We start from the raw sequence: 12268 nt of genomic DNA, 5'->3' as shown, positions 1-12268 counted from the left end.
GTCCCTCATTTTAATATAGCTCACCTCCTATTGTGTTATCCAATTAGAGTTGATAGCCACCCCTCAGGAACACCTATTCTTTGAAGGGTATATAAACTGCGAGCTTGCCAGCATGATTGTTTTTGGTCTAAGAGAGACAGCAGAATGACCATATTTACTAATAATATGCTGGCCTTATTAATAAAATGTTTAAATTACCGAGAAGTGTTATCTCTTGAACCTTTTTAATCATCACACTGGTCAAACTATATCTGGAATATTGTGCTCTTATTTCATCTTGGGTCATATCCAGTCATCCTGATTAATATCTGGCCACTGGATCCAGATGGGTCTGGAGGAGAAAGTGAGGCTGGTGATTTTGCATAGCGCTCCTTCCCTTAAATCAAAGTCAACTGAGAGTCATGTCATCATTTCCCTGATGCCGTGGTCCTCTTTGAAAATGAAGCACAAACACAACAACTACACTTGAGAAGAGACTTGTGCACATCCTGAAGAAGGTCACCAGGATGAATGAAGTATTTGTTAAATATTTATTCCATGCAAAGCATTGTGCCAAGTACTAGAGATGCAAATGGAAAATTAAGATAGTCCCTGCTCTCAGGGAGCTCATATTCTAGAAAGGGAATAAGATATATGGAGAAGATTGGAAACCATACCAGTAAACATTGGTTTAAGGAAATAGGAATGGTCAACCTGGAAAAGAAATTTGTTATAAGCATCTCATCATATGATTATCATATAATAGATGTTTTCAAGTATTTGAGTATCTGCCAAGTAGAAAAGGATTATTAAATTCATATAGCTTGTCTGCACAGGGCAGAACTAGGAACAGAGGAAGGATGGTGCAATCTCAGATTCATATGTGATAGCTGTCCAAAAATGGAATGGCCTGTGTTGGAAGGTAATGAATTCTTCTCTCTGGAGATTTGTAAGTACAGTCTGGGGAACCAACTATTGGGGTTTGTTGAGGTCCTTTCCAAGGCTTCCTATTGCTTCCGCACAGATGTAGAAGAGAATTATACTCTAAACATTGTCAAAAATAAAGTGGAAACAGGGTGGTGAGCATTCCTATTTTTCTTATTAAAGAAGTTCAGTTGTCTCTGAAGTATGAACCATTTTCTTGTACAAAGCCCTTTTGTCATTTTCTGGATTTTTCTCTCATGGAAAAATTGAAAAATCTTTTTTTTTTTTTAAGAATAAACAATTTGATATAAGGAAATTGCTTCACTTTTTTTTTTACCCCAGACCTATGCTTGATTTCATGCCAGAAATTTCCATGAAAGGGTATTTGAAGAAGTGTACTGGGCCCAAGGCTAAGTCCTGATTCTTTGGGTTGGTGGTTGCCATACTTGTTTTTTCTTACAATCTGACCCTGTGCCTCTATTGCATTCCAGGAGCCTCAGAGCACAAATGAGTACCTTGTTTCTTCCTGTCGATAGCAGAGCTCTTGGAATTACAGAACAAAACAAGTGGCACTAGATAATGTTGTGCCAACTCCTTCATTGCTGCTGCTTGGAGATCAATATGTCTGCATCCCTGGAGAAAGACAGCAGCAATTTGATGCCCATTTAATTAATGAGGTAGTAGGAATGACTACTATCCACAGAGTCATAATTCAGGGAAGCCTTTAGCCTCACTAGTTGTTTATAGATGACTTGCCTGGAATTGTTACTTGCTTAGACTGGTCCCAGAAAATCCTTAAATGTTGACATATTGAGAATTCCAAATTTTTTGAATGTTAAGACACTTCCTCCCTCCTGTTAGGGGTAGATTCTGTGTCAAATGTCTTCAGTTCTCAATCTGTTTCTCCTCTCCTGCTTTACTGCTGCTTCTGGAATGCTTGGATGACAGGTGAATCTCCTGCTAGGGACACACCTGCCCTCCCTTCCTGCTCGGGACCTCTGCCCAAAAGAAGATGCTCACTTAATTGGGACTCTTGTTTAACAAAGAAGAGGCCAAAAGGAGAGAGGGTTAGTTAATTTGCAAGGAAATGAGAAATTTTATTTACCTGGACTGTTAGAAAGATCTGTTTTCTAATCACAATTGCTGGGTGATGGCTGGCAAATTGCTCATCTCTTTGACCACCAATTTTCTCATCTGTCAAATGGGAATAATGATGCATAGATAGATAGATCAATATAAATATCCAACCATATCACTCTTTCTATTTTTCTCTCTCTATCATCTATCTATCTATCTATCTATCTATCTATCTATCTATCTATCTATCTATCTATCTATCATCTATCATCTGTCTCTATTGCAATATGCTGATGTTTAAGGATTTTCCATGGCTGATTTCAGCAAACAATTTTATATGTATATATGTATGTATATATGTGTATGCATATATGCTATATATGTATACATATATGTTATATATAAACCAGGTAATTTTATAGATGAAGAAACTGAGGCAAATAGGGTCAAGTCACTTGCCCAGAGTCATATAGCTAGTAAGTTGCTGAGACCATATTGGAACTCAGGAAGATGAGTCCTCCTGATTCCAGGTCTGGCACTCTATCCACTGTGCCACCTAACTACCCTGCACACACACACACACACACACACACACACACACACACATATATGGATTTTCTAGAACCAATCTAAGCAAATAATTATATATATGTATGTATATATATGTTTGTGTATGTAACATACATATGTTATATATCGTATCTATATCTCAACATGCTGACATTTAAAGATTTTTCTGTGACCAATAAGCAAATACATGCACATATAATGTATTGCTATTCGTCCTTCATTCTCAAAGAGGACCAATGACAACAGGCAGGTGATGTCTTAACTTGCAAATGAATTGAATTTAAGGGAGGCAGAGCTGTGCAAAGTCACCAGCCTCACTCTCTCCTCCAGAATCATTGGAATTCAGTGGCAAAACAGGTCAGGACAAGTGGCAATGGCCCCCATATAATGCATATATTATGTACACACACATGTTTATGTGTGGTGTATATATGTATATATATATATAATATCTACCTCATAAAATTATTTTGAGAATGAATTGAGATTAAAAAGGAGTGTTTTGCACACTTTGAAGTTCTTTAAATGTTAACTACTGTAATTACTTTTGTACTTATCTGATTCTGTATTGGGTAACATGGCCTATTTGGAGGTACCCTCGATTCCAAATTTTCCATGATATACTTGTGCTTGTTATACTGTTTTCACCACCATCTCTAAGCTCTCCAATGTGACTGCCTATGTGACTTTGGGCACTCACAACCTCCCTGGACTTCGGTTTCCTCAATTATAAAATGGGAAGATTGGACCAGATCGTTTCTGAGATCTTTCCTGGCTTTAGTCTAGATATAAGGCTTAGGATGCAGAGTGAAACAAGTAGAGGACTTGAGCAGAGGACCTGGTTCTGATCCTACCTCTGCTGTTTACTATCAGGTCTTCAATTTCCCTACCTATAAAAATAAAGAATTTGGACTAGATGACTTCTGACATCCCTTCCAGCACAGATCTAGGATTCTATAAATCCCAGGAAATTGATACTTGTCTATGATACCCTTCCTCCCTCTTACTCCTCTCCTCCTACACTTAAAGGAGAACTTTGGGTATTTCTCCATTTACCATTTGTCCATTTAAATAAATGCCCTAAGCCCCAAGTAAAACTGTAGTAGAAGTCCACATTCAATATTTCCAAGTTTCTGGTGTTTTCGTATTTCCTTCTCACTTTCACAACTTGCTTTTAGGAAAGGACTAATAAAACAACAACTAAACTATGCTAACATGTAAATGACTTATAATGCAACATACTATACCTCCTAGAAAGACCTTAAATTCCTGCTTCTCTACTTACTAGTTGTGTAACCACAGCAAATCAATTAACCTCTTTGAACCTAGAATTTCCTCATTCATAAAATGGGGATAATTACTCCATACCTACCTCACAGGGTTATTTTGAGAAGAACTCCTAAACAGTGTACTATAGAAAGGTGAGCCAAGCATCTATTATAAGTTTTCTTGGTAAAACTTCTGTGATTTCAGCAGTGTAGGGATGCTTTCGTGAGGAAACTCCCTCTGCCAATGAAGATTGATAAGTGTTCTGCAACTATTATAGCTTGCTTCTATATATTTGTTTAATTGTCTCCCCCATTAGACTGTGAACTCCTTGAGGGAATGTCTTCTGACTCTTTTTATATCCTCAGTGATTAGTACAGTGCCTGGCATATTTTTTTTTGTTAATTAGTTGTATTAGACTTTTTGTGACCCCATTTAGGGTTTTCTTGGCAAAAATTATAGTACAATTTGCTGTTTCCTTCTCCAACTCATTTTTACAGATGAGGAAACTAAGACAACCAGGATTGCCTCAGACACTCACACTGTTGGGCAAGACAAAACCCTGTTGACCTCAGTTTCCTCATCTGTAAAACTAGCTGGAGAAGTCAGTGGCAAATCAAATCTTTGCCAGGAAAACCCTAAATGGAGTAATGAAGAGTTGGACATGACTACTAGACTAACCAACAACAAATTAACCTCTCTAAGCTATGCTTTTCTTTCTATAAGGTTGTAAAGGTTCAGTTCAGTCCTTTGATCTGAAGTGGCTAATCACACAGTCTCTATGAGTTTTATTTTAAAATGCTTAGACATATTCTAGATACAGGGAGTGTCAATAGATTATTTGACACCCAAAACATCTTGAGAGACACTTCAAAGATTCTCAGGCACAAAAACTTTTATGTGAGGTCTGAATCAATCTGCCCCTTTCTTCAGAGGTTTAACCCACTCTCGGACTCTCTGGAATGGAGGGAGAATTTTCCCTGTAGTGTAATGAAAGGAGCCAAGCCAGCAGATAGGTTTTGAGAATAAATATTCAGGAGCAAATCTGGTCTTTGTTTTGAATGAATGGGTTCCGAGATGATCACATTCTAAGAGGACTGAACAAGTGATTAGTCAAACAGCCTTGGTGTTGAGCCTGAAAAGAAAAAAAATAAATCTATATTCTGATGTGATTAGAAACAAAGTTAGGTCCTTCATAGGTAGTCAAGTGGGGCAGGGATAAGGAAGTGAATTATTGGACAAGTGATAAAGTGTGTAATATGGAACTGTTGGCTCAAAGTTAGGGAAAACAGCTGGGATTTTTCCTGAAAAGGTAACTTGTACCAATGAAGTCTTCTTCTCAAGTGCTACTTTTTAATGAGGGTCTCATGGTTTTGTGAGAAGCCTGTCCTTTTCTGGGACACTGTGTCCTAATTTTAGGGTTAGTATGTTAGGGAAAAGAGAGAGGATATAGAAAATGAACCTCAATTCTCTTAGAATGGAAGCACTGGATAGAATATTGGGCCTGGAGTCACAGAGACCTGAGTTCAAATCCAGCCTCAGATACTTAATCGCTTTGTGAACCGAGGCAATTTCCTCATTTATAAATTGGAGAAGATCTCTACCTACCAGAGCCGTTATGGGGATAAAATGAGATAATTTTGATACAGTGCTTTTCAAACCTTTAAAGTGCCATATAAATACTAGCTATTGTAATCTTTGGGCCCTCAGTAGGAGGCCCCACATTCAATGCTAGCATTACTTTCAATAACTCAGTGTAGCAAGTTTAGTTAATTCCTTCAGTTTAATAGAAAAGAGCTCTGAAAAAACAACTTCAGCTTAATTTGATATTGGAATAGCACAGTTAGCAGACCATAAATTTATGCTCAGAAAACAACACCACAAATTGCTTTCCACTGAGCAGCAACCGTGTGTAACCCATCTTTACCTACAAGCTGAAGAGTAGTGGAAGGGAGAGCTGTAGTTGATGTAGAACACTTATATATCAACAAGGAAAATAACTGATTAAAATGAAAGTGAAGCAAGAAAGAGAGGCTCTCTTTGCATAGCAGAGCATTGTTCTGTGTAGCTTTGGTTTATACGGTAGTATGTAGGCTCAGTCCATGTAAATGCTACAAATTTTTTATTTGTCTTATTTTTTAATGTAGCAATACTTAAGGGAGATATTTCTGGTCTTGGGATGCAAGAAGGACACTGACAATTCTCATGGGGCTAGAAGATACCTGATATTTACTGCATTCAGAAATTTATAGAGATCCAAGAAAATCTCTATATTAAGTTTCATCTCAGATATGAGCTTCCATTCTTTCTGGTTTAGAAAGGTTGATGCTCCTGATCCAATGAGTTTTCTTAAGCTTGACTGACTTGACATTTTTGCTATAGCCTTCATTTCAAAATGATCCTGGGTTTTATTTTAATGTATTATTTCCTTTGTGTTTGTCTTTTTTATTTCTTACTGTTATGGGCAATAAAGCTTTATCTCTGATAATTGATGCTTCAGTGACCATAACTGTATTAAAGAGGAAGATTGATAAATTAAATGGAAAACACAGAGTGCATTGTGGATGTTGTAGGGAATCATATGATCCATAGGCTAGTGGAACCTTGAAAGGTCAACTAATCCATCTTCATTTCTCTATTACTCACTGTACCTAGGACAGTGCCATGCACATACTTTCAAATTAATACATCAAGGATTGGCAGTTTTGTTGGTGTGGAAAATCCTTTCATAAAAACTGATAGCAACTCATATGTTATTTATAGCCCAGGGTTGCACAACAAGGGGCAGCTAGGTGGTGCAGTGGATAGAGTGCCCAGGGCTTGAGTCAGGAGCAAATCTTGTCTCAGACACTAGCTTGTGACCCTGGCGAGTCATTTAACCCTGTTTGCTGCAATTTACTCATCTGTAAAAATGAGTTGAGAAGGAAATGGCAAACCACTTTGGTATCTTTGCCAAGAAAACCCCAAGTGGAGTCACAAAGAGTCAGACATGACTGAAATTACTGGACAACAAAACACAAAACTAGTAGACTTTAACCCAGGTCTGCCTGACTGTATGTCCATATACTATGCCTGTTGCATGCCTACATTTAGCTGGCTCTAAATAAATACTTGATTGATTTTCTTTCTTAAATCAGAGGCTCATTTGTGGCATCCCAGTAAAACAAGAACTTTCTCTTTTTAAATGAATTCTTGAGGAATCTGCTCTTAGTAACTTATATTGAAGCTGCAGAACGTACTCTATCAGAAAACTCTCTTTTTTAATCTCATCAAGTGGACAGAAGAGCATCAGGATAAGATAGTCAGTGCAGTACTAGATAATAAATATTTGACATTTATTCACTTTCCAGAGAAAGTAAAAAACATTTTAACACCAGACTGAGATTGTACTGAATAACAATTCAGAATAAAACCCTCAATTTCAAGTAGCTATAAAACATCCTCTTGTGCAACAAATTTGAAAGCAAAGTGTGGAGAACCTGTGACATGATGGAACTGCATACAAGAACTGTCTTCTTTGTGAAGATGAAAGATCACAGGAACAGAAGTCATGATTCTGATGTGAAATCCAAATCAACATAATACTGTGCAGGAGCAGAAATATTTATTGGGACAACTGCTGGAGGGTCACAGGTGATGAATGCATCCAAAAGAGGAATGAAGAATTGTGTCAGATAGTGAATTCTAAAGAATTGTCATTGGGGACCCAAGACAAGAGCAGGAATAGAGGTGATTTTGAGTCCCCCAAACAGTAAGCATAATTTCATCATTTATTTGAAAATGCCACCATTAAGATACAATTAGGCAAGCTGGAATATTTTATGCCACAAATATGGGCTACATAGCTATACACATATAAAGTTCAATTGAGAGGAAAACTATCACTAAGGGTCAAAGAATTCTGATGTCAAAGGAGCCAATATCGAGGAACATGGTGGCATGATATCTGGGTTTGTTATCGCACATTGATGCATGATAACAGAGTTTTGCTAAAAAAATAATTTAGTAGTGGAAGAATATGGATATATTTGAAATAGAATTGAAACAAAAACTGTCTAGATAGAAAAATTAGACTGTTAGACATCTTAAATGAAGAAGTAATTGGAAAGTGGGGGAGAGCATTGCATCTTCTTACAAAACATCAATATGTTTATTTTGTAAACATAAAAAGATAGCTAGGGACCAAAAAACCATCACCTTGATACAAAAGAGCTCTTAAGACACATGCTCAAAAGGAAACTGTACATTGGAACAGTATCATAAGAATGTTGAGGCCTGCCTAGTTTGTTTTCTAGTCAGCACACACAGCTCTTGAAACAGTCTTGCTTTGAATAAAGTAAATATGTTTGGATATGTGGTAACTGCCCAGGATTGCCTGGGAGGAGGATCCCTTTTGGACAATGGGGAACGTCTGAACACAAAGGCACTATTTGACTGTTTCAAACCTCAGCTATAGAGTCCCACAGGATAAAGGGACAGGCTATATAGATATAATCACTCATGCTACCAAATGTTTCTGATGAATTCTATCCAAAGTTGCTTTGTACTTTTTGATGGTAATATTATTTCTTGTATTTTTGGTATATTTATGCAGTTGGGCATATATTATATTTAAGATTTTTTATTATCACTATGGATAGTGTTGAATTTTTGAATTATTCTCCTTTCATGTATTTTGTAATATATTATTCTACATATTGCAACAATACATGACAAGAGAAAAATACATACACATATATATGTATATGTATCTCACTGGGTTGGGAGTCCAAAAGACTTATTTTCATGAGTTCAAATCCAGTCTCAGATATTTACTAGCTGTGTGACCCTGTGCAAGTCACTTAACCCTGTTTGCCTCAGTTTCATTTGTAAAATGACCTGGAGAAAGAAACAGAAAACCACTGTAGTATCTTTGCCAAGAAAATTACAAATAGTCATGAAGAATTGAACACGACTGAAATGATTAAGCAACAACATTATGTATAACTTTTAGGCTGATAAACAGAATGGCATAGTGAACACAGAGCCGGTCTTAAAGCAGGGAAGATTTGGGTTCAAGTTGTTCCTTTGGCCCATACTGTTTGTGTGATCCTGAGCAAGCCATTAAACTCTCAGTGTCTAGGTAACTTTTTAAGATTGTATAATACAGAGAAGATAATGAACTACTTTTTTTTTTTTTAAAGCAATCGGGGTTAAGTAACTTGCTCAAGGTTTCACGGCCAGGTGTTTATGGGTGGGTGCTAAGTGTCTGAGCCCGGGATTCGATCTCCAGGTCATTCCAACACTGGAGACGGTGCTCTTACTCACTGTGCTACCTGGCCACCCCTGAACTACTTTTTTAGAGTAAGGATGCTATATCAATGAAATCACAAGTCAGATTCCCATCTATAAAATTTAGGAACTTAGCTTGTCAAAGGCATGGTCAAATGTGTGCTTTAGTTAATATTAATGCAGCTTTGATGTACCCAAATGAAAATTTTTGTCCAAGGGGAGAATGTAATACTTGATTTTAATTGGCTTTTAATAACCAAAAATACCATGGATGCTATTAGTGTCTCTTTAAGAGAATAAGAAACTTGGGTAGTGATAGTTTAATTTATTTGAGAGGAGCCTATCAGGAGACTTAGAGTTTTATTATTGTTTGTAGAACTTTGAGAGACAGAATGATATAATGGTTAGAGACCTGGCTTTGGAACCAGAAACACCTGAATTCAAGATCCATCTCTGGTTTTGTGACTTAAGCACCCAGTGCTCTGGGCAACTTTTTTTTTCTTTTCTTCTTTTAAATAATTATATTTTAACTTTAATATTGAAAATTTTGAATTCTCAGTTCTCACTCTTCCTCCAGGCCCTCCTATACCCATTGAGAAGACAAATATATCAATTCTACATGGGAAGCCATGCAAAACTCAATTCCATACTAGTCATTTTGCAAAAAAAAAAAAAAAAAGCAAGGTAGCTAACATAGCTGAAAAGGTATGTTCCAATCTGCACTCAGAGTTAATCAGTTATCTCTTTGGATGTAGAAAACTTTTTTCTTCATGAGTCCTTTGGAATTGTCTTAGATCATTGTGCTGATTAGAGCAGCCAAGTTTTTCAGAGTTGATCTCTGTTATACTATTGCTGTTACTGTGTACAATGTTCTCCTGGTTCCTCTTACTTCTCTTTGCATTATACATAATATATACATAAACACATATATGTGTGTATACAGTTATATGTGCATATATGATATACATACAAATACATACATATATACATATTCATAGCACAATAGTATTTCATCACAATCATATACCATAACTTATTTAGCCATGTCCCAAATGATGAGTGTATTCTCACTTTCCAATTCTTTGCCACCATAAAAAAGCTGCTATAGACATTTTGTAAATGTAGGCAATTTTCCTTTTTCTTTGATCTCTTAGGGATATGGCACTAGTAGTGGTCTTGCTGAGTTAAAGGGTATGCACAATTTTATAGCCCTTTGGGTAAAATTCCAAATCGGATCTCTAGAATGCTTGGATAAGTTTACAACTTTACCAATAGTGCATCAGTGTACCCATTTTCCCACATCCACTACAACATTTTTCATTGTCCTTTTCTGTGATGTTGGCCAATCTGATAGTTGCGAGTTGACTTAATTTTCATTTCTCTAATCATTAGTGATTTAGAACATTTTTCTATGACTATTGATAGCTTTGATTTCTTCTTCTGAAAACTGTTTATATCCTTTGACCATTTATCAATTGGAGAATGAGTCTTATTTTTGTAAACTTGTCTCAATTTTCTTTATATTTGAGAAATGAGATCTTTATCAAAGCAACTTCCTGTAAATCTTTTCCCCATTTCCTGCTTTTCTTTTAATTTTGGCTGCACTGGGTTTTTGTGCAAAATGTTTTTAATTTAATATAATCAAAACACCCGTTTTGCTTCCCATGATTACCTCTTATTTATTCATAAAATTTCCCTTTATGTATGGATCTGACAGGTAAAGTTTTCTGAGCTTTCCTAATTTGCTTATGATATTATCCTTTATGTCTAAATTAGGTACCCATTTTAACTTTGGTGAATGGTGTGAGATAATGGCTTATACCTAGTTTCTGCCAGGCTGCTTTCCAGTTTTCTCAGCAATTTTTGTTGAATTCTGTAATGAGATTTTGGCCCCAAAGTTTGGAACTTTGGGTTTACCAAACATTAGATCGATATGGTCATTTACTACTTTGTATTATATATCTAAACAATTTTGCTGATCCAGCACTTTATTTCTTAGCCAGTACCAGATTGCTTTGAAGGTTAACACTTTGTAATAGAATTTGAAATATAGCACTTCTAGTTCACCATCCCTCTGTAATGTTAATGGGATTTAATAAATTTATTGTTAATGGTATTCCCGGACCATTAATAGGCTTCTTGTGGAGGCCATTAAGGGAAATTTGCTTAAGAGAGGATTTCTTGTAGGAAGGCTTTCACACCTTTTGTTAATTTCTAATTAGGCACCAAATCAAGAGGGTTGTGATACCCTCTGGCACTGGAAATGGTATATATATATATATATATATATATATATATATATATATATATATATACTTTGAGGTTAGCATTTTGCTTTGGGTCTCACTCATTGGAAGAGTGTTCTTGTGATATGACCAGATGAGACTCTGGGTAGCTGTTAAGGAGCCCCAGCCTTGAAAAACCTAGATATTGGTGCTTCTCTCTCTGGTAACTATGTATGTATTGCCTTACTCAGACAGTTGGATCTGTCTGTTGATGTGTACTAATTTCTCAGACAGTTAGAAGCCCTGTCTGTTGGTCTTTATATCTCTGCTTGCATTTTTTTCTGTTTTCTCTGAAATTCAGGGTGCTGACTTTTACCCTGAACTAGTGAATGTAATTTAAGAAAAGATTGTTGATCCCTTGAACAGTTATCTTTCCTAATAAAGCATATCCAAGAACCTGTGTTAGCAACCATCCTGGGTATGCCAGTGTGGTTGCCACTACACCTTCATATATTTTTTTTGTTCCCCTTGAGATTTTTGACTTTTTGTTTTTGTTATCATTTTTGTGACCAATTTTGTTATCATTTTTTTCTAGCTCCATAAAATAATACTTTGGTATTTTGATTGGTACAGCAATGAGTAAGTAAATTAATTTAAGTAGGATTGTCAGGGTACTTAAGTGAAGAAGGCCAGGGGACCCTCCCGAATCAGGAGGGCTCCATCTCTGTTTACCTCATTTACCACCAGGAAAGAGAACTTAATTTGTTTTTTGCATACACATTGAATTGTACTTTAGTATTCAAGTAGAAGACTTTTCTTCATCATATAAGTTTACAGGAAATAGGACAGAATACCTATGAATGATCTAAAGTAGAGTCAGGCCTTTCCAATTCTTGACAGAATTGGGGTAGGACCTCCCCAAACCTTGTATATGTATAAATAGATACAAAATAGAT

This window comes from Petaurus breviceps, unplaced genomic scaffold (genome assembly GCF_028583685.1).
Source record: "Petaurus breviceps papuanus isolate PSGF00001 unplaced genomic scaffold, PetGlider_PUasm1.0 90574, whole genome shotgun sequence".
NCBI lineage: Eukaryota > Metazoa > Chordata > Mammalia > Diprotodontia > Petauridae > Petaurus > Petaurus breviceps.
This window is presented reverse-complemented; position numbering follows the sequence as displayed.